This window comes from Triturus cristatus, chromosome 6, assembly GCF_964204655.1.
Source record: "Triturus cristatus chromosome 6, aTriCri1.1, whole genome shotgun sequence".
Classification (NCBI taxonomy): domain Eukaryota; kingdom Metazoa; phylum Chordata; class Amphibia; order Caudata; family Salamandridae; genus Triturus; species Triturus cristatus.
Window position 1 is genome coordinate 307,529,698 of NC_140589.1, and position 22,641 is coordinate 307,552,338.

The following is a 22,641-nucleotide window of genomic DNA, read 5'->3' on the forward strand; positions in this document are numbered from 1 at the left end:
AGGGTATTCTGTCACAACCTTCTCTTTCTCTCTTACAGGATAAGCTGAAAACGTTTTGTCTGAAACTTCGTCTTGCTTACGATACCATCTGCTCTTCCATTTGTCCACATCTCCCCATTTTCTCAACAAAATAATTATATCCTTAATCTGACCTATTCGTCCTGTGGTATTCATGTTTTCAATGTCTTTTTCGGTGAAATCTACTCGATAGGGTTTCTGTAAGGCTTTTACCTTTTCAATATCAATACCCATCTCATTTGCCACTTCCTCTAATCTTTCATGAAGACTTTTCGCTCTCCATGTTACGCTTTTGCACAGAAATAACAACTCCTCATCTTGGTAGGTTTTTAACTTCTCTATCGGGATAGTTCCTACTATTAATTCTTCCATTACCATTCGTAATTTAGCTACATCTATTGACTGGGATTCCTTGTCTTTCTTTTGCAAACTTCTCAACCATTCACTCAACTCCTCTGTAGATGGTCCTACTGGCTTCTCTACATTTCCTTGTCCAAAATCTTTTTGAGTTTCTGTTATTGTCTCTATCATTGTCATACGTTTTTCTGCACAGTTTTGTCCTATAAACGGGTTATTTGAAAAATTCGGTTCAATCATACTCATAGTCTGTCTCCATGGATTCTCACTCTGACTCATTATTGGTTGTTCAACCGGTTTATAACTTTTATAAGGGACTGTCAAACAATGTTCGCTGTCTTTCTGTTTGTCAAAAATAGGCATTACTGGACCTATTGTTACTGGTACAGTTACCGCTTCCAAATTCTTAGTCAATTCTCTTATTTTCTCGTTAATTCTAGGGTTGTTTTTGCTAATTCTGCTGAATTTTCTCCATCAAATTTTCCTCCAGACTTCTTTTCTACCTCTCTAATGGGATTGTTTATTCCCAAATCTTGGAACTCTGGTTCCGATGTTATGATTCGTACTGTTTCTTTCATTGAGGCACTCGGAGTTAATATTTCTGGTTCTGGTCGGTATGGTGGTGGATTCTTATAGAACATATCATTAAGAACATCATACTCGGACTCATTCACTCCATACCCTCTCGATTCCACATTATGTCTCTTTCCTACACACTTTCATCCTTCATTCTCTCCTGCAGTTCTTACAGGAAACAAACCCTCAGTCATACTTGCATTTAGCCACCTTCTCATTCGGTCATCATGCGTCTTGTGTCCGTACGATCTGCCAAACAAGGACCTATATCCTCTACCATTTCTCTGTCTTTCTCAGTCATGCATTTCGTCTTCCCATTCCGTCAAAGCCTCGAATTGAGTCGGTCTAGGTCTCGGTTCTAAATTCATCATTTTCTCTCTCAAATTTCTCAAATCAGCCAAATTAAATGAACCATGTTCTGGAAAAGCTAACACTCCGTCCTTCTCAGTGTATTTAACCTAGTTGTCTAACCAAATACAGGTATGATACCCATATTTCGCAATCATTAAGGATGCAGGGGTTTTCGGTGGAGGAAGTAACTGTCCTTCCCTAGTTATGATCGGTTTGTCCTTCTTAAACCACTTCTTAATTTTAACAAACCATGACTTTTTCTCCTTTTCTGGTGGATCGTAATACATTTTCCTTTCTTTCGTGTCTTACAAGTTTCTCCTTTACAACTGTACCACTTTCCTGTCCAATTGCAGGGCGACTCACACTAACGCACCAATCAGGAGCGCTTACGTCACCCTGTATTTCTCCACTCCTAGCGCGCTGCACACTAACGCACCAATCCGGAGCGTTTTACGTTTCTGACCGATTGTCCAATCCCAGCGTGGTCGTTCTGATGTCAGCAGCCGCTGCGGCAGCTCCTGCTCCTGTCTACCCCTCCTTTACAAATCTGCTCAGTAAGTTTCTGATTCTATTTCTACAATTCTGTTAGTAACAACATAAAAACATCTCCATTGTCCGCTTTGCTAACCAAAGAATAGCAATAGACCTTTCTCACGAGAATTCCGTCTTTCCCGAGAGCAACGCTTACCTCTGCCCTACTACGGAATCGTTACTTCCGTTGATAAAGTAGCACATCCCTCTACTTCACCCTTCTAACGAGCATTAGCTAACTGTTTCTCTAGTATTTAAGACACATAGTTGGAGACACAATGCTCCTGAGAAATAAACCCAGAGTTTCACAATTAACCTGAATGCTATTTCGTTCACGCACTTTGACACAAGAAAATGTAGTACATTCACACAGAATCCTGTCTTTCCCGAGAACAGCGAACAGTCTGTTCTACTACAGAATTATAACACACGTCAACAAAGCAGCGCTTACCTCTCCTTTATCCTTCTAACAAGCTCAGAGTGTACCTATTACCTTTCCAGTGATAAGCGTTATCGGAATGCCAGTTGGATCCCTGGTACCTAAGACCAGAATTTCACAGGTAACCTTCGCTATCATACACACTCCTCTCACACAGAAAATGTCTCTAATGGCAACACACGGCGATGTCACTGAATCGAACCCAGACAATGCATCGTGCAACTTCAATCGTCACATGTTTTCTCCTGTGTACCTACAGGATAAAAACAATTCTGTCTTTCCCGAGATCAGCGCTTACCTCTGCTCTACTACGGAACCGTTACAAACTTCCGACTTCCTACTTCCCAGAAGCCGTGCAAACAACATAAAACTCAACACGACTCACCATAGAGTGTTAGTACATAAACCAATATCAATAACCAATAATCAATAAGCTATTTACAAGCAATAATCACCTAACCAAAACAATGAAACCATCGTCTTGCTACCAGTAAACTGTTACAGTGCGGAACGTCAAATTCCCCCTTCGGCACAGACCAACTACCTCGGCATTCCAATTCACTCAAATACATCCATTGGTGGGGCCCATAACACCAATATACTTACACTCCGTTGATCTGTTTTCTGAGGGAAAGTACGCTTCCCAACGCTGACCTGAGAGGAATACCTTTACCTTACCCTTAAACACATTGCCCTCAGACTCCTAAGATATCCCTCTCATAAGGAGATGAATCATTTAGTTGTTATTTGTGATTTTAATGAATAATGCTCGTCTAGCTACACATTACTTCTTTACCACATTTCTCTTATTCAAATAATCGACACAACACATTTGTCAATTAATCAAATATTCTTTATCTAAATTAATTGCAAGAAAATTAGAAGTCATCATTAGCATTTCAGAGCATCATATTTACCTATTCGGCTAAAGTCGTCCTCTAAGTCAATCAGTCAAAGAAGAATTTATTCAGCAAAATTAGGCCGCAATTCAGTCTCTCAAAGATTCAGGATAACAGCTGTCCAGCAGTGTCACCATCCTCTCCGTCAGCATAACGTCAGGAAATTGAGTTCGTCAAAGAAGAGCAAGCCCTCAGCATCAGCGTCAGAATTTGTTCAATTCCCCACCTACTTTTATAATGAAAATAATGTCAAAAAATATCAAGATCGGGGTTTAGAGAGTCCGGATTGGTCAACTTGGGGTCGCGAGGTGAAGTACTTACATAGTCCGCAATATGAAGTCATCGTACTTGCTAGTTCCGGTTTTTAAATCAAGCATTGTCTTTTGTCTTGGATGGGTTCTCGGAGCGTCCTTAGAGGGTACATGTTCTCCCGGGGTCAGGTCCAGGCCACTGCTGCTGGCGGTGACGCCTGCGCACTTCACCCAGAACCTCGTGTTGTCAGGGCAGTCACGTTTAACGTCTCGTTCAGCCATCTCGTATAGGCCGAAATGGTCAACTTAAGCAAAAGAAACACAAAAACGTAATAAAAACATAGAAATGGCTAATAAAAGGCTATCCCCTAGCTAATACCCATATGTGTGTGTATTTATCTAGCAGAAGCAACACTCAGAGCGGTTTATACTCACTGAATAAAGCACAAATCACAAATACATCACCAAAGCAACATATAGCATGCAATATTCTAGTTTTCTACTATTAATATGCGTACTCAAGTTAGTTTAAAATTAATATAGCCATGCATGGTGCAATTCCCATGTGTAATTCTTTTGTTAATATAGTTGGTGAGTTATCACTTCAAACAAATTAATAATATTACAATTAATTGATTATTCATTTTAATATAAACATGCAGAATGGGGGGGTATACAAAATGTTGTACTACCCGCTCCAGCAGACCGATATCCCTGCTTAACAAGAACTACAAGATATATACTCAAATACTCGCTAAAAGGTTAGATAACGTGTTAGTAGACATTGTACATGAACACCTAAGAGGCTTCATGAAGCACAGGCAGCTTCATGGTCTAACTCAAGACTTGGTAAGCGTGATTTATTTGGCCTCAGTAACAAAGACTCCCTTAACCATTATTATGTTGGATGCCGCAATATCTTTTGACAGAGTCAGCTGGCCTTACTTTATGAGGTAAATAGGCAAAACCGATTGGGGGGCAACTTTCTCAATGCAATAGGATCTATATGTAATACCCCTAGAGCAAGGATATTGGTCAATGGGTCTCTTTCCTCAAAAGTTCACAAATGCAGAGGTCCCCGGCAGGGATGCCCACTGACGCCCTGGCTATTTCATCTATATGTAGAACCATTGGCAAGAAGAATAAGGGCAGAGCAGAAAATCTCATCTTTTCCATAGTTAGACTGGGTTAAAAAAAGAAGTCCTATATGCAGATGAACTTATAATCTGCACATGCAACTGGAAAGTGCCACTACCAATAATAATGGAACTAGTGGGTGATTTTGGGAGAGTCTCTGGATGTCTAGTCAGTGAGTCCAAGACTGAGATCATGACCTGGAATGGTCCATCGAACTCCTCTTTAGAAAAGTCAGAAATCAGATACTTGGGGTAAGGGTGGTTAAAGATTTGGATAATATGGCATATATACATTTTAATAGGATCACGTTGGAAACTAAAAAGCTTTTACATTTATGGGCTCACTCACCTCTCTCTATTTTAGGAGAGTAAATATAGTTAAAATGATGATCCCTCCAAACTGTATCTTTATCTTCAACACTCTTCCACTGCATTTCAAAATTTCAAAACAGAATGGTTTAGAGAGCTGCCAAGAGAATTAAGTAGCTTAATATGGAGAAACAGGAGTGTTAGAATAGAATGGAAAAGACTCAGGAAACAGAAAACAGATGGACAGATAACTCTCTCAGATTTTCAATTATATTATTGGGCCTTCTTTCTGAAAAACATAAAACAACTGTTAATAGATAATCACCATATTTTATCTTGATTCAAGGTGTTAATAAAACACCTTTCTGAAATTGCAGAGTGGACACTATTGATTCAAGTCAAAAGGGTTCTTTGAATTCCCTACTACAGCAGCGTTGCCCAATATGGAAATCCCCAGGGACACCCCAGTCCCCACAAGATATCTTAGCTGCCCCACTGTTAACTGTGAGTTTGGTACGCTGGGGTCAGATATTTGAACAAGGACCCTTGGTGTCATGGGACTGCTTAGCAAAGAGCAAGAACCACAGTTTATCTAGATTTAAATAATATCAGTTGGTAAGCTGGTCCTGTGAACAATCCAATATTGGTCTTAAAACAGAATGGGAAGAAGAGATACAAAGGAATCAGGCCTATACACAAGAGGTGTCCAATTGTTACTGGGCTCTGGTCCTGGGTGAAGACAGCCCCCCCAAATCTACCAATCTGGTGGATCTGTGAGTGGTTTGAGAATATCTGAGTGGATCATTGACTGGGTGGCAACTGTCTGAGTAGGTCTGTGAGTGGGTGTGAGAGTGTCTAAGTGTGTCTTTGAGTGGGTGTGTGGGTGTCTGTCTGGGTATGTGAGTGGGTGTGTGAGTGCCTGTCTGAGTATATGAATGGCTGTGTGAGTGCCTGTGTGGGTCTCTGAGTGGGTGTGTGAGTGTTTGTGTGAGTTTGTGAGTGGGTCTGCGGATATATGAGTGAGCCAGTGAGGGTCTGTGAATAGGTGTGTAAGTGCCTCTCTGGGTTTGTAAATGGGTCTAAGTGGGTCTGCATGTCTCTGTGAGTGGGTGTGTGAATGCCTCTATAGGTTTGTGAGTGGCTGCATCACTGCCTGTGTGGAACTGTAAATTAGTGTGAGAGTACTTGTGTGGGTGTCTGAAAGTTGTTTTTGTAAAGTGCATCAAGATTCGCCGAACAGTCGCGGATTTACAACTGGGACTGCAATGAGCCTCTTGGGGGATCCACGGATTCCCAAAGTGGGGAAAAATGATATAACTCAATTTTGTACCCAACATAGGTCCTTCTCACACTCCTCTAGCACACCCATCGGATCAGGGTACCTCTACCCGGACCCCTTTAATCAGTGTGTAGAAAATGTTTGAGTCCCCAGGAATATTCCCTGATACTGAAAATGGTGGCCTCAACCTCTCGGTTAGGGTGTGGTCAGCCATTCGTGGCGTTGCTGGAGCTGTGTGACTTTTTCAAAAGACTGCGAGGTCGAAATGCGTTGCTGTTTAAAATAAACATCTTACTTGAAGAACGCGGTCCTTGACTGCGAGTTATAAGTATTGTCCTCGCTTTGATACATATTTCTGTGAATATATATTTTCATAGTATGTATTTATACACATACATACATGTTGTTCCTATATGTGCTCTTCATCGGCTGCCTATCCCCAAACTCTATTGATCACTGTTATATAGTTAGTGATGGGAGTGCAAGAATGAGAACCAGCACTCATTCCTAGCACTGTGCCATTGCTTCCTCATCAGAGCTTGAGTCATAGAGCAGGTCTTAAATGTTTTTTGGAGCATCATCGGCTTTCTGCACACTAAAAAAGTAAAATAAAAAGGAGATTGTATAATCTTCCAGAAGAAACATGGTTATTTGTGGGGTAATAATGTCTTGTCGGAGTTATTCTTTGGAGTCACTACTTCCCACAAAGACAGTACTACAAGGAGGGAAAGATGGCCAATGATTTATATCTTCCTATGAATCAGTCAAGATTAAGTAAAAAAAATGACCTGAAATAAATCTCGCTTTCATTAAGAATGAAATATTAAAGGCAACGTGATGCCTATCTGTGGGGATGTGTCACACCTGCTTGATAAGAGCTGTGATGTGGAAGAGAACCTCTGGTAAGGAAGTAGATGCCAGGCTTTGTAAAGAGTATGGAATCCACACACAGACAGGAACGTCAAACTCTCTTTGATTGGCTGGCAACAGTTTTGTACCGAGTAAAGAAGCCATGATGTCTAAAATGTCTTTTCCATTCAGTCTGCAGCCCTGAATAAGCTGCGTCTGCCTCAGCTAAAGGACTGCTGTTCAAGATATAAATATGCCATCGACCACAATTCTCCGAATACAAGAATGCACCTCAGTTTCAGCTTTTATTCTTCTCGCAGCCATGCTGATCTATCCATAGCAGTTAGTGTTCTGTTTAAAGTTTTTGGTGCATGTATTATGTTTCATAAAACGTTGAATACACCTCTGATTTTACGCGTGGTCACTAAAAGCTGCGATGGTTGTGCTTCTATTGGTGATTACACTAAACTGATTGATGAACTGTGGTTTGCTGTTTTCGATGTTGGTATTCTGTTAGCATTGGGGCGCCATATACGTCAGCGATGGAGACCTTTGTTTACATCCTGTCCTCTTGGACATCCTGTTCTCTTGGTAAATTGCTCTTTTGGCCCGAGGCTAGTTTAAATTTCAATTAACATTGTGCACTGTTTTACTCCTTGGTTTCGAGCCCGTCTTTATGATTTCTCTCTTTCCTTCAAAACAACACCGATTTGAACTTTATTTTTTTTTTAAGCAGTCCGATATTCTTTTTTTTAATATATAAATGTCGCTTTTTCATTCCCATCAGCTTTGCCCTTAAGTTCTCATCATCCTCAACAGAGCATCACGTCCTATTTCAGAAGCCTGAGGGGAATTCCGTAACTACTTCTTTCCTTTTCATTATTCATGGACCTTTTTCTACGGCATATTGCTCCTCCTTATGTAGAAAACTTCTTTGCTTATCAGGATAAAAACAGGAAATACATAATACTGTAAATGTCTTACTTTACCAAAAAACTCATGACAAGGAAGGAAGAGAAAGAGAGTCCGTCGCAGGCTTTGCAGGGTCTCAAATGCGGGCATGTACGGGATGGATTCATGGATTAAGTGAAATCTGCTAGTTTTACTTTCCTTTGGTTTCGGTGGTTTAATGTTGCAAGTAATGATTTTTTAAGTGGATGTTTTTGTTTAAATGCAATTTCGACTTAGGCCCTGATTGCAATGTTGGTCGGAGTGGCCTCCGATCGACACTGTTTCAGTAAGGGAACCGCCCGACTATAGGGGCTCATTACGATAGCGTAATGATCGCCACCGCCTAGCTGGTGGTGGCGACCATTACGACATCATAACGAGAAATACACCCGCCATATTATGAAGGCGGTGGGGTATCGCGGGGGACGCAAAGTCCGTCTGCAGCTTTTCCACCGGTCAGCAATCGTTCGGATTGCCGGCCGTGCGGTGCTGGGCCAGTAATATGGTGGCGGTGCCTAGCAGCCACCACCAGCCACATTACGATGTGGGTGGAAAACAGGCCGCCATGGAAGGGCTGGCGGAGATTGGCTTTGGGGGCCCGTTTTGGGCCCCTGTGGGGTAGGGGAGCATTTGGGGGGTGCCCATGGTATCCCCCTGCAGTTCCCTGCACCAAGTGGCAGGCACAGGCTATCATGAGCATGGAAATAATACAAGAAAGTATCTGAGTTAATGTTTAGAAAATTTGGGGAACATAAGCCGTTTGGACATGATAAACGGGGATGCTAGAAAGCTGCATGCTGATTATTTCCTCTAAAGGCACTTTGTTTCAGTCTAGTCATGTCAGGCACGTTAAGTGGAAAGATCATCATGGTGTTGTTAACAAAGAACAGTGCACTACGCTGAGTAGGATATGTATTTATGGCATCCTGGGAAATGTAGTACGTCTTAAAAGAAATAAACTTGAGGGCGAGAACGCTTTTGCTTTAATTTGATGCGGAAGTTATTGCAAACACTTGGACACGTGATGGTTCACCTGCAGGGAGTGGGAGGTGATATTATTGATTCAGCAGGTTATAACCAGCCGCTAAAACGCTCACAGTAAAAGATGGTCTGGGGCACTCGACGAAATAACAACGTGTTGAAAAGCAGGAATTGAGCGTGTTTAGGATTGTACTATGTATCTAGAACATCGAGTCACCGTAAGCTTGCTACGAACCACTGTGAGAAATAAAAACAGGGAAAGAAAAGTTTTGGGGCGGTATGTGGGGGTAAATTAAAAATAAATAGTAAAGCAGTGGTGGTTTCACCGAGAGATACTAAATGTTTTCCAGAAAATAGGGTGGTCTGATGGGGAGTATCATTGGAATGTACACATCAATAGTGGAAGAAGATGGAAATTGACAAAAGACATCATGTTGTTAAGCATGTAGTGTTTCTGAGAGACAGTTGTTTTCTAAAAAAAAGTGTATAAATTTCATGTTGCTACATTGTAACTATGAATATTGTATCCAGGCTGATGGTTATCTCATGATATTTTTTATAGATACCCCTGACGAAGGGAACATATCCCGAAATGCATTGGGTGAAATTTTAATAAAGCTGTGACTTGTGGAAACATCTCCTGTTTATGAATATTTTTGAATGCAAGATGAGAATGAGTATAATAAACCGATGGAAAAGATGAAAAGGTGTAAAATATGTTGAGTAAAAAATTGGATGAATTGAAGAGTAGAAATATGGAACTGATTTATTGGACTCATTTGGCAACGGACACGGCTGTGCAGCCGGAGTGGGATCGTAAAAGGTCCCTGTGAGTTTGGCTAACATAAATTGGAGCATGATTACTAATCTTTGATTAAAGTGTGACATTTGTGTATGTTTTTTTTTAATGAATTTATCCCGTCTGCCTTATCTTGGTATTGATAAGAGGGGTGATCTGTGGTTAAATAGTCGCAATGTGTGCTCAGAATCCTCAGAAGGAGAAAGCCTTGGTAATGCATCGGTTTCGCCCATGTAATGAATGAAAAGCTGTTTTCATCAATTATTCTCCGGAGAAGGAAAGAGTTCTCAGACAGATAACACAGGAGTGAAGAGGATGTGGTGCAGCTCCTTACTTGAGAGCTGGGGATCCTGGTTCGAGTCTCAGCGGCGCAGTGCAACATCCTATGATTCTATGCAAATCACTTAATCTCTCCCAGTGATGAATTGTTATATAAATATGCTACAATAGTAAAAGGCAAACTTTTATGAAAATATAAATCCACCAAAGCGGATGTTAACAGTATTTTGGTTGCAAGAAACTGATAAGACAAGCTGACGAGGAACAAGCAATGGTAAATGAAGGAAAATATGCTACAGCCAGTAGAGATAGAGGAAAGGTAAGTGGCACGGACAGGAACCAATGAGAAGCCAGGAAAGAGAGGAGGCAGCATGTAAGTCCCTTTTTAGTTTATATTAAAAACAATAGATTTCCCAAGCACAGTGCAAACACTGCACAGGCAAACCTAACAAGAGTTCAAAAGAAGGGGATTGCCTCATCTTTATGCATGTGTGTAGATTTCCTAAGAATGAGTCAATGTAGTCTGACTGTCCTTAAGAAGGGGCTTAGAGTAATACCCTCCCATGATGACTTCAGTATGGCTTTTGCATGGTGTCACGTTTAATCAGGATTCACTTATGGTATTGAGATGCTTTCAAAGAGTATTGCATTGAGTCCTCTGATGTCTGTTTCGTTGTGATTGAGCTCTCAGATATTGACTTTGAGTCAGTATACCCATCTCTGTTCCCTTCCAAGTAATATTTTAATAATGTTAGTTGCACGTTACATTCTCAATAATTACCCATCTAAGTTTATTGTGAGTATGGCCCTTTTCCAAAAAATGAGAAGCCATTTTTGTCGTGTTGTGATGGCAGCTATTGCTATTGGTAATTGAATGTCTTCAAATTCATTTATATTAGATGCTGACTGGTCAAATTAGTAAGGTATTAGGATGCCTTCGTGCTCTCATTGATACCGCCCTTTTTTGACACATCTTTAATACCTGCATTCAATCCATCAGCACACATGGGCGCTTTGTTCCCTCTAAAAAAATTGCAGTGTCTTTTTTGAACCTCTGTGTTGAGTTTAACAAGCTACACCCCTTTTGAGAAATATTCTTTCCATCCAAGCAACTGCGTTTCATACTTTTTAACCTCCTCAGTTGAATTAGTTCTCCCATTTCTGATGTAATGCATTATAAATGTAGATTTCATGAGCACTGCATCGACATCTACCACTCCAGAAATATGGAATTTTCTTGAATAAAGGAGCCACATGTCCTGAAGAATGCAAAGGAAGAAGATCACTTGCTGGCTGACAACCATTCAATAATATCTTTCCTTGTAGACTACCAGAGAAGAGAATGTTATGTCCTAAGTGCTGCAGTGCTGTAGCTACTAGTCACTGTGCTATCAAATTACATTTGTCCGGTACCCTTTTGAGTGTGATGTCACTAACCTGCTACAATACAAATCTGTGATGCCAACTAAGAATACCAATCAGAACATAATATTATAAATAATCTATATGTCATAAAGCAAATTTACAGAATTATTTTGCATGACTGCTGATTTAATGCTACTGAAAATTACCACAGTGAACGTTCAGAATTTGAGACTAAAGTAAATAGTCTACGTAAGTACATTTTTGATTCTAATGTGTTAAGAATCAGTAAGTGTTGTGCTAAAATGATTACCTACTATTTGATTTTCTGTTTGATTGCAACTTCTTCCAGGGTCATCTTTGGTGAATGCACAGCAGTGTAAGGAGTCTGCAAATATGAACAAATTGCCACTAACAGGGATGTCACATATCTAGCTGAAAATGCAAAAAGGTGTGTGACAGAGATAGGAGTGGAAGAATCTTTTACCAATTCTTGAAATGGTGGAAGAGGCAGGAGTGGTAATTGTGGGACTATAGAGGGCTTACTGATTAAGGGATTGGAGTTAAATGGCAAAATGCCAAGGAAATGCCACCGTAAAAGGCCTATGTACTGTAATTTATTATCACTTTTTGTGTTCTCAGATAACTTTCTAGGTTGGGAAGATACTAATATCCCCATGCATTGCACAGATCTTCCAAAATTAGAAGTCTCCATACGCTACTTAAAGCCTCAGAAATCACAGCAGAATGATCAAATAACATCAGGTTACCAGTCTGGGATTTGTTTTTAGAGGGGTAAAGGAATGAGTTTGCTTGCTGAAAAACAAAACATGGATGCTGAGGGGAAATGAAATATAATCACATGAGCAAAGTAGATTCAAGATGATCTGTCACAGAGATACATCACTATGGGAATATTGTGCAATTTTCTACATGGTCAACAGAGTAACTCTTTGGCTTTGTTCCTCCAGCCATAAAAGACAGAACATTTCCATTACAGTAGCAAGCGAGAATTCCTAAAAGTCCACTGCGGAGACAGGTTGTCATAGCTTCTGGATTGTCAAGTCAAGACAAGGCATTAGCAATAAGAAAGAAGGTTAAATGATTTGAATTTGGAAATAATTCATTAAAGGAATTATGAGTAGAACGCACCTGGTTAACCACATTGAAAAAAACTAGGAAATAAAAAGGACAGGCCTATTTTTTTATTTGCGGGGTTCTCTGCCCGAACTGTGGAGTATCCACAGTCATAAACCTACTATTAAATCATTTGTTTCTGAATAGCGAAAAAGAGTAAACTTGCACAAAAGTGTAAATGTATCTTTGTGAATTGGGCCAATAGAGGTTAACATATTTCCTAAAAATGAAGAATAGCCCTACACCCTGCTCAATAGTGTGTTGGAATTTGCCAATTCAGCTTTAAAATTGCAAATGACATTATTGGTATCCAAATTGGCTTCTTAATAGCGCCCCAATAGTAACCAACAGTGCTATCAAAGGCAATTAAATGGGCTAAGCTTATCATACATTTTTTTTACTTTTAGCTGTCTGTAATATTTCATGTTGCCAAGGTTTAAAAAAAACCATTGAGAAATATTGGGGGTGAGGAAGAGTCCGGATCAGTGAGCTTCTTTCAGCCATTGGCTTTCATGTGTTTTCCTTTGAATGCCCATTGCTTGGATAGGCTGCTCATCACATTGGTGGGACTTTGCGAATAGTTACTGTTAGAAATGGGATCCCTGGTTGGCTGAGGTATGCGCCCAGGCCAGGCAGGAACCAACACTCTAGTCAGGTTAATCTACATACACATTATATAAATAACTATGCTCACCCTCCGGTAGCTTGGCACAGAGGAGTCAGGCTTACTGAAAGAGACAATGTGTAAAGTATTTGTGCAACACACACACAGTAACACAATAAATACACCCTAAAATACTCCACTTCGGTTTGAAAAATAAATTATTATATTTTGCACAAAGACAAAGCAAGACCAAGAAGACAAAAATCTAATATAATGAAGTTGAGATATGGAATTTTAAAGAAATAAATGCAGCAAAGCGCTTAGAAGCAAGTAGCTCTAAGAAGGTTACATTAGGTCACGCTGGACCGGGGCAAGTCAAAGTTCAGGCTGCCTGCGATGCAGCACCGGCCGGCTACAGGACCCACGCAGACCCCAGTGAACAAAGTACCTTTCCTGGTCAAAAACAGTGATATACATCAATGTCGAGGCCTGCAGGTGCAGGATGTATCGATCTTCTCAATGCAGTTAAAGTGATGTGGCAATTCTGAAGACAGGTGCCTGGAGTCGAGAGGCGTCTGTTATGTTTCATATAGGTACCCCAATATAGGCTCAGGTAGTCACCTAACCTTTCACCTATATTCTCCCTACCATTACACTACATAACGGTTCTTGGAACTGACCTTTAACATAGTTATGGTACTGCATAAAGGACGTGGGGTTTTACCTGAAAACTAGTCGCATCCATTATGCATGAGGATTCTTGGAAACTCAGCAGGACTACCATCTCCTGCATAATAACAATGTACAAGGGTCATTCCTTCCATCATCCTAAGTCTGACATGACATAGGAAGCTAAAACCCCTGAGGGTACCACTTCGGGTGTATAAAAAACATATCTTGCTGAGGTAGTCAGAGGGGAAAAGGACTTCCATGCTGACACACTGATGTGAGACGCTGAGGTTTCTCAACGCAGACACTCCAGCTCGCAGTGGTCTGACATCCCTTGCGGGGTGTCCATTTCGAGACCAAGACTCGGTCTCTCACTTCAGGTAATGAGGTTGACTTTATCCTAGAGGGATTCTTGGCTTTTTCACCTGCATACATGCTAGTTACAATGAGGTACATCTAGTTAGAGTCGCATCGTAGGAGTATGCATTCTACTATCATGTATTTTAGAAACTTGCCTGTATTTATTGTCTTAGCACAATGGTAGAAATCGACCATCCTTTTACTCTTTCAGTGCTTTTAATCATTTATATCTGTTTCTGTTAATGGTTATTTCAGCACACCTATTTTACAGTAGAATGAAGCTGGTTCAATAAATGCTTATTGGAAAACGACCCCACCGTTTATTCTGAGTATCTCTCTGAGACAAAAGTGAGCACGAGTGACTGAGCGAAAAGTATTGCACTATTTCCACGATGTTGGGGGATTAGGGTTGTCATGTTCGATAGTTGACAAACTATTCTCTCCTTGTTAAGAGGGGTTTCTAGTGGCACTGTGAGCTAGCTGGTATACAGGCTAACATACCTGCTAGGGGTGTCTAGAATCAATCTGACAGCAATCCTACAGTGTATGTTGTCTAAACACGCAGATCCTATATAGGTTTTTAGGAAGTACACAACATGTCAAGCAATGCGCCAGATCTTGCCACGTAGTTGAGGGGATATGTTAAATCTCACCAAACTGAAGTGGCAGCGATAAGCTGCTCGATGCATCGATCTCTGGAGGCAAAGAGCTGGTTCCGAGGTGATGCATCGATTTTACCCCCGCAACTAGTTTGATGTGCTGGTTCTACTACACGCAGACAGGGGTTGTGTCCAAATCAGTGTTGCAAGTATCTTGGCCACTTCCAGTCAGCCGGGATAAGGAGCAGGGATGGACACCTTGATATCCCTGAGTCGCAAGCAACAGGAGGCAAGCCAACCAGCACTTGGAGATCACTTGGAGTGAAAGCAGAGTCCAGCTCTCCTTCAGCACAGTCAGACAGCAGCAGGCAGCAGGGCAACACATATAAAAGCAGGACTTTCAGACCAGCAGTCCAATTGAGTCCTTTAAGCAGCACAGCAGTTCTTCTGGCAGAGCTTCATTTACAAGCCCAGTAGTGTCTGATTTTAGGGTGTCAGAGACCCAGTACTTATACCAAAAAGATCCTGTGATGTGGGAGCAACTTCAAAGCAGCTCTCTGAAGTGCCCAAGGATTTCTTTCAACCCAGTCCTGTCTGCCAGGTTATCTGTGGAGGGTAATCAGTCCTTTGTCAGGAAACTGGACACTGCCTATTCAAGTGATAGCCCCTCCCTTCTATCCTCCCCAGACAAGGTCATTAGAATGCACATGTATGTTGATGGGTACTCATACACATCTATCCTTCCTGTATTGTGGCTGTCTAGAGGGAATGCACAAAGTGTAGCTGTCACTCACCCCAGATGTGTGTTAGAGACAGGTTTTTCTAAAAAAGTAATGTTAAATCCAACTTTACCAGTGAGGACGATTTATTATTATAATTCCAAACATATGAAACATGAAAAAGCTACTCCTCTCTGATCACAAATTACAGCTTAAACGTGTAATATGAATTCCCAATGCTAGCTTCACTGTTGTGACAAACGAATTTGGATGTTTGTTACTATCAGCACGTGTACAGATTACATGTACTACCTTTTACTAATATGGCACCCTGCTCTTATGGTTACTTAGAGCCTGCCTTAGGGGTGACTCATATGTAATAGAAGGAGGTTTAATGCTTGGCAAGTAATTTTAAATGCCAAGTTGAAGTGACAGTAACTTGCACACAAAGGCCCTGCAGTGGCAGGCCTGAGACAGGTCGGAAAGACTACCTATGTGGCTGGCACAATCAGTGCTTCAGGCCCACTAGTAACATTTGACTTACAGGTCCTAGGTATATTTTGTACCACTCTATAAGATACTTACTAGTAAATCAAATAGGCCAATCAGGCATACACAAATGTAGGTGAGGGAGATAAACTTAGCTCCGCCGGCAGAGTTCACAGAGTTTTATTTATTTATTTATTTATAACATTTATTAAGTGCTACTGTTACCCGAGGGTGTCCTGGCGCTGTGTGAAATCTACCCAAGGCTCAACACCGAAGTGAAATTATTCTGTAAACAACCATGTTTTCAAAGCTTTGCGAAAAGCCAACAGGTCGGTCAACCCTCTGAGGTGCAATGGAAGATTATTCCAGGCTTCGGCTGCATTCCCTACAAAGCTTCTTCCACCCCAGGAGGCCTTTTTTACCAAAGGCACATAGACCTGCTTAGCTGCAGATGAGCGTAGTGATCTAGTAGGAGTATACCAAAATAGCCGCTCTTTTAAGTAAACTGACCCTGTTCCATGAATCGCCTTGTGAACCAGACACAAAGCCTTAAACTGGGTACACTTTCTAACTGGCAGCCAATGAAAACTTGGATGCATATTTAGGATACCTGACACTAACCTAGCGGCAGCATTCTGCAGGAGTTGCAACCTATTCATTATTCCTTCCTGGGTATTGGGATACAGGCTGTTATAATAATCCAGCCTAGACATAGTAAGTGCTGTAACGACTGTTTGGTGACACTCTTTTTCACTCCGCAATCCACTTGGGGGGGGCTGAGTTTGACAAAACCTCCGCCCACACAGCATAGCGTAGTTTACCTGCAGTCTTACTATTGAAATTAGGCCACTTCTGCCCCAATAGAATTAAAACATTTTGCCTGTAGGTTGCCACAGTACAAAACCTCTACAGCCGCTGCAGTAGCCTACCGATCAGCCTTAACAGCTCAAAGTACGTCTATATATTTACTTGCCTTTGCAAAGGCCTTCACAGGGTCACTCGGGTTCAGCTGGAAGTTTCCCACTTCTCAGGAATGGCAGCGGGACAGGCCCTGGGGGTCGCTGATGCGAGGGATTCCACAGCCTCCAGAGCTCTAGCAGTAGCAGGAGGACAGCTCCGCCAAGGTAAACCAATAACTATCCATCCCAGCGAGAGGAGTTACTGCGAGACCTGGCGGAAGAGTGTCCAGTGCGCAGGCGCACTACAGACTGCAACTCGAAGTTCAGAAACTTGCCCTGTCAGGAAGTAGGATCTGCTTCGGAGTAGCTTCTCCTGCTGGGATGGATTGTACAACCTGGTTAGTGGTGCTGCTCGGTGGAGTCGCCCTCATGCTGCCGCTAGAGTTTCAGAGGCTGTGGTATAAGGTGAGAGTCACTTCAGAACATACCAAGATATGTGTACCAAATTGTACTTTCAGTCTAGAAAGGAAAATGTAGGCATTACTTTAGATACCAGCTCTGCGATATCCAGAGCTTCCATGAAGCTCTTGCGTCACGCTGTGCACGCTCTAGAAGGCCGGTTCCATCTGTTTAAAGCATGAGAAAGGCATTAGAAAAAAACAACAGCTGTCTGGGCTGAAGTAAAACTTGTTCCCCCAATGAATCCTCTTTTCAGAGGCACCCACTCCTGGGTGCCCTGGCATCTTATTATGGCTGTCTTTGATGTGAACAAGAAAGAATATTTAAAATCCAGCCACCCACAAACCTAAGCCACCACTAGTGAAGTGCTTTTGAGAATGGCGCTGTTCTATGGGGAATTAATTGGGCCTGTTTTTATTCTAAAGTAAAAGGGTGCATCTAGTGGTGGGTGAGTAGAGCAACTCCGCCTGCTCAAGGAACTCTGTGGAATTCCACAGAGTTTTTATTCAAGTCCATGTAAATCCGCGTAGTCCAAATCCATAAGCTCTGCCCAGCCCTTCACAAATGTCACCATGTTTAGGGGATAAGCAAATGCACTTTAGCACTGGTTAGCAGTGGTAAAAGGCTCAGGATCCTAAGGCCAGTGTGTGTTCACTGATTTATTCAATTTACTGACATGGAGGCATCTTAGTTGCTGAATTATAGTCTCTTGATTAGAAGCTAAGGATAGTTTGGCTGCCTAAGTCAGTCATAAAGGCACAGTGATTTTCACTAATACCATTGCTCATTTTACTTTCTTTTATGACAATGTTTTTGTATTTACAGACATCTTCTTCGTAAATAAAGACATGCACACAGAAACGTTTTAATGATGCAATAAAAATACTTCTATTTGAAAAAAAATATCTATTGTGCAATATTTTGCTATGTATGTCCTTTCATTTTAACACAGAACAGAACCTTCATCTCCTGAATCTTTAGCATAACACTCCACTTTGAGGGTGCAAAGTATGTCTGCTCATGCAGTCTGTTCAGCAAAAGCACTGTTTATTGCTTTGATATGTAGTGGCACATGTGTATTTTTGGTGAACATACTGTACTCTAATTATACACCCACCATACAGTGTGGGCTTTTGGTCACTCTCCCTCAGCCATCGCTTCTTTAGCTCAGGACCCTTCAATTATTGGCATGTGGTGTTGGCGATCACATCTTGGATGAGCCCACAAGAGCATTTTTGTCTCACTTTTTTCTATTAACTTCTTGGATGTATCTTTAGGCCTCCAAGAGGATGCATGAGAGATCATTTTACATCTAAAAAGTACATTGAATCATCAAACATATTCAGCCCCACCGTCACCATGAGTCATTAGCTCAATGGCATGTCCCTCACATTTAAAACAGCCCACTTCATTTAATGGATAATTTGTTTTTGAGCGAGACTGCACATATTATGAAAGTGAGCTTATTACAGATGAGTAAGTCACTAGCTGGAGTGTGCTGATCAATTAGCCCAGGGGTTGCTCCATGCCTGTTGTATAATGCAAACTCAAAGTATATAAAAAATGAAAAAGTAAGCCAAAGGCGCATACACCACAGCAAGCATAATTCATATGTTGAAAGCAGGTTCTATCAAAAAGGAGAACAACGAGGCTTGGTATTCAGGAACAGTTTAAGTTTAATTAAACACTATCGGCTGGGAATAAGAGCCGTATTTCTAACAGTTGCATGCTGGCATTCAACTTGCATTAGGTTCAGGGCATGCTGTATACTGTACAGTGAGTGCAATAAAGAGAAGCTCAAACCCTTGCGGGCAAGAAATACTGGTACAGTGGGCCATAAATTATGTGTTAGATGCTTGATCCCAGCCTGATAGGAGCCATAAATACCAACTAGAGGTCACATTCTGAGGTGGTCCAGGTGGCCGGGTGTGTTGTGTGTGTATAATCTAGGCAGCTACTTACTACAGGGCATTGTTTGGGCTTAATCTGATCAATGCAACTTGCAGGTTGCTTTGGTACTGTGCCCTTAGGCCGAATGCAGGCCCTCCGATAGGCATTCATTTGTGTTTATGAGTGTGTTCTTCTGACTCTTTACTTAGGCATTACATCCTTGGGCCTTTTGTGATCTACTGCTGAAATCTTCCAGGTGTGTTTTGAGGCTGTTCCATATCAGGTGTTTCCACCACAGAACGTGTTAGGGGTTGACAGAATACAGCTGTGTTAAGTTGATTTGATAAAGGGGGACTTTGAAACTGTAACAAGGGTTTTAATGTGAATTTGGGTAGCGCAGGCAACAGCTGCTCTGTGGTGTGCTGGACTCCTAAAAGTAGGACCCTTTTATAAATCAATCTGATTCTAACATTCCCCCCCTAACTGATTTATCAACTACTGCTCTAGCCGTTTGTGTCTGTGTCTTGCATGTGGGGTCTCCCTGTTTCAGGCTTGTGGTGTTTGTGTTTACCTCGGCTTTGGGTACCCTAGCCAGATGCATTCCCCCTATTTTCAGAGTAGCCTTCTTCATGCAGGCACATATTAGTTGCAGGGTACAGCTCATCAAAAGCAAGATTATAACCACTGGTAACAAGGCCTTTCATAGGCCTGTGATCCACCTTGGTACCTAGGCAAACCAGCCGGTGAATCATTCTATGTGTAGGGCACATGCTTCTTTAATTATGACTTGCTGTAGGTTGTGCAGTGCTTGGATGGAAAGTGACAGCGTGCCATTGTCCAGGTCATTCATAGGGAGGAAGGTACAGCATACTGTACCTATCTTGGTGCATACATCCTCTTCCATTGTGGTCATTAAGTCCAAAACATACCAATGTTGCATCACCATGAGGTGGATGGCACTCCTTCTTCTTGGGCTTGATGACCTCCAAGAAATCCTTGTGGGGGCTGGTTTTAGGCCCTGTGTTCCAATACGCCTGGACTGGGTCTCATCCTGCTTTGTCAGGATGTAAAGGAGGTCAGGTATGATGTCATACTTGGTTATGTTCACTGTGACCTCCTGGGGTGTTACTGTGTTGGGCTGGATTTTGGCTCTTATTCGACATAGGTACATGTGTATGAGGCACAGGGATTTGCTGGGTGGTATGTCCTGAGACAGGTATAGTCTATCTGTGCCTACTGCATGGGGTATTGTATTGTATTGTAATTGCATTTTTATAGCGCTTACTACCCCTGACGAGGCATCAAAGTGCTTTTTCGGCGTGTAGCATGCTACTCCTGGACCCATAGAGGATTAGTGTTGAATTAGTATAGTGAAACATGCAAGTAAATTTTAAGTGGTGGATAGGTTAGTCAGTATTTGGATTCGGAAGGATAGCAGAAGGATAGAAGAGGATAAAAGGTTTGTATTTATACAACGCTTGTTACCCCTGATGGGGTGTTGAAGCACGCTACTCTGGAAACCCATAAAGGACTAGTGGTGAATTAGTATGGTGAAATAAGAAAGTAATTTGAGGGGTGGATATTAGTCAGTTTTTTGGAGTGAGAAGGATAGCGGAGAGGTAGAAGGGGAAGAAAGGTTTGCATTCATATAGCACCTGTTACCCCTGATGGGTGTTGAAGTGCTTTTCTGGCGAGTAGCACGCTACTCCGGAACCCATAAAGGATTAGTGTTGAAATTTGGTATAGTGAATTATGAAGCAATTTGAGTGGTGGATATGTTATTCAGTTATTTGGATATAGAAGGGTAGGTGGCGGAATAGAAGAGGTAAAGAGGTTTGTATTTATATAGCACTTGCTACCCCCGATGGGGTTCTGAAGCGCTTTTTTGGCAAGTAGCACCCTACTCTGGAACCCATAAGGATTAGTGTTGAATTAGTATGGTGAAACATGAAATTAATTTGAGTGGTGGATATGTTAGTCAGTTATCTAGATTGAGAAGGGTTCGGGAGGGGTAGAAAAGAGAAAAAGGTTTGCATTTATGTAGCGCTTGTAACCCTGATGGGGTGTTGAACGCTTTATTTGCGAGTAGCACGCTGCTCTGGAAACCCATAAAGGATTAGTGGTGAATTAGTATAGTGGAATATGGAATTTGAGAAGTGAACATGTTAGTCTGTTATTTTGATTGAAAAGGATAGTGGAGGGATGGAAGAGTGAAGGATTCTTTTTTTGTTTAGGTCATAGCAGTAGGAGGAGGCTTTTGGATGAGTAAAAAGGGTTTTTGGAGAGGAAGATTCAGAGGGAAGAGTTTAGAAATGTTTGTTTTGGCGGATCGGTATAATTAAAGAGGTGTCAGATTATGCAAGGAGGGATAGAGTAGGAGAGAGTCTAGAAAGGGATATTTTGGGGATCATAGTGGTATGGGGTTTGGGATAAATGAGAGAGTGGATGTAGAGGATATATTGATAGATGTATAGGGTGAGACATAGGGTAGTGCATTGGAAAAAGTAGTAGAAAGAAGTTTGAGATGAGTTAGAAAGTTGGGTTAGAAGATATATTGAGAGAAGTATAGGCTGAGAAATAGGGTAGTGCATTGGAAATGACAAATTAGAAGAAATTGATAAATACATATATCCATAAGTACATTGGAAGTATATAGATGCATAAAGCAGGTAAGTATATGTAGATTAAAGATATTGATAGAGGTACAGGATGCGAAATAGGGTAGTGCATTGGATTTGCTTTTTTTCAGGAGAAAAGTAACAGACACACAGATCCAATTACATGGAAGGTACATAGATGCACAATGGAAGCAAGTATATGCAGACCAAAGATGATTTTTCTTTTTTTTTAACAACATAATTATTCTACATGTATATACAAAGCAATACACAAAGATAGGTAAACATCTATAGTGAAAATAAATGCTTATATACAGAGGGATATGCTGTAAATTTCTGTTTGCGTATGGTGCTTATGTGGGGAAGAGCCAGATCTTGAGTAGTTTTCTGAAGATAAGGTGGAATTTGGAGGGAAACACTGATAGTCATGGAGAATGAGAGGTAAAGACTACAGAGTTTGGACTGCAAATCTCACAATTCAACAGGTTAATTGGAAGCAGTCACGGGCAGGAAAAACCACAACTTTAAACATAAAAACAGGTGATAATTTATGCAATCACAGTCAGGTTAAAACTACAATTTTAAACTGGAACAACCACAGGCAAAGACAGTTAAAGAAATTAAAAAAAAAAGAAATGATGAAACAATCACAGGTAGGGAAAATTGTTGTTTAAACTTTTTTAGGAAAGAGAGAGCACTGGTCTGCCTCCTTACCACTTCCTGGACTCTGCTCACTGCAATCTGGGGCACAGGTAGGCTGCAACTCACAAGATGGAGGAGAATTTATTTCTGCAGCCAGTTTCAGCAAGGAAGCACTACTCCTAGGGGAAA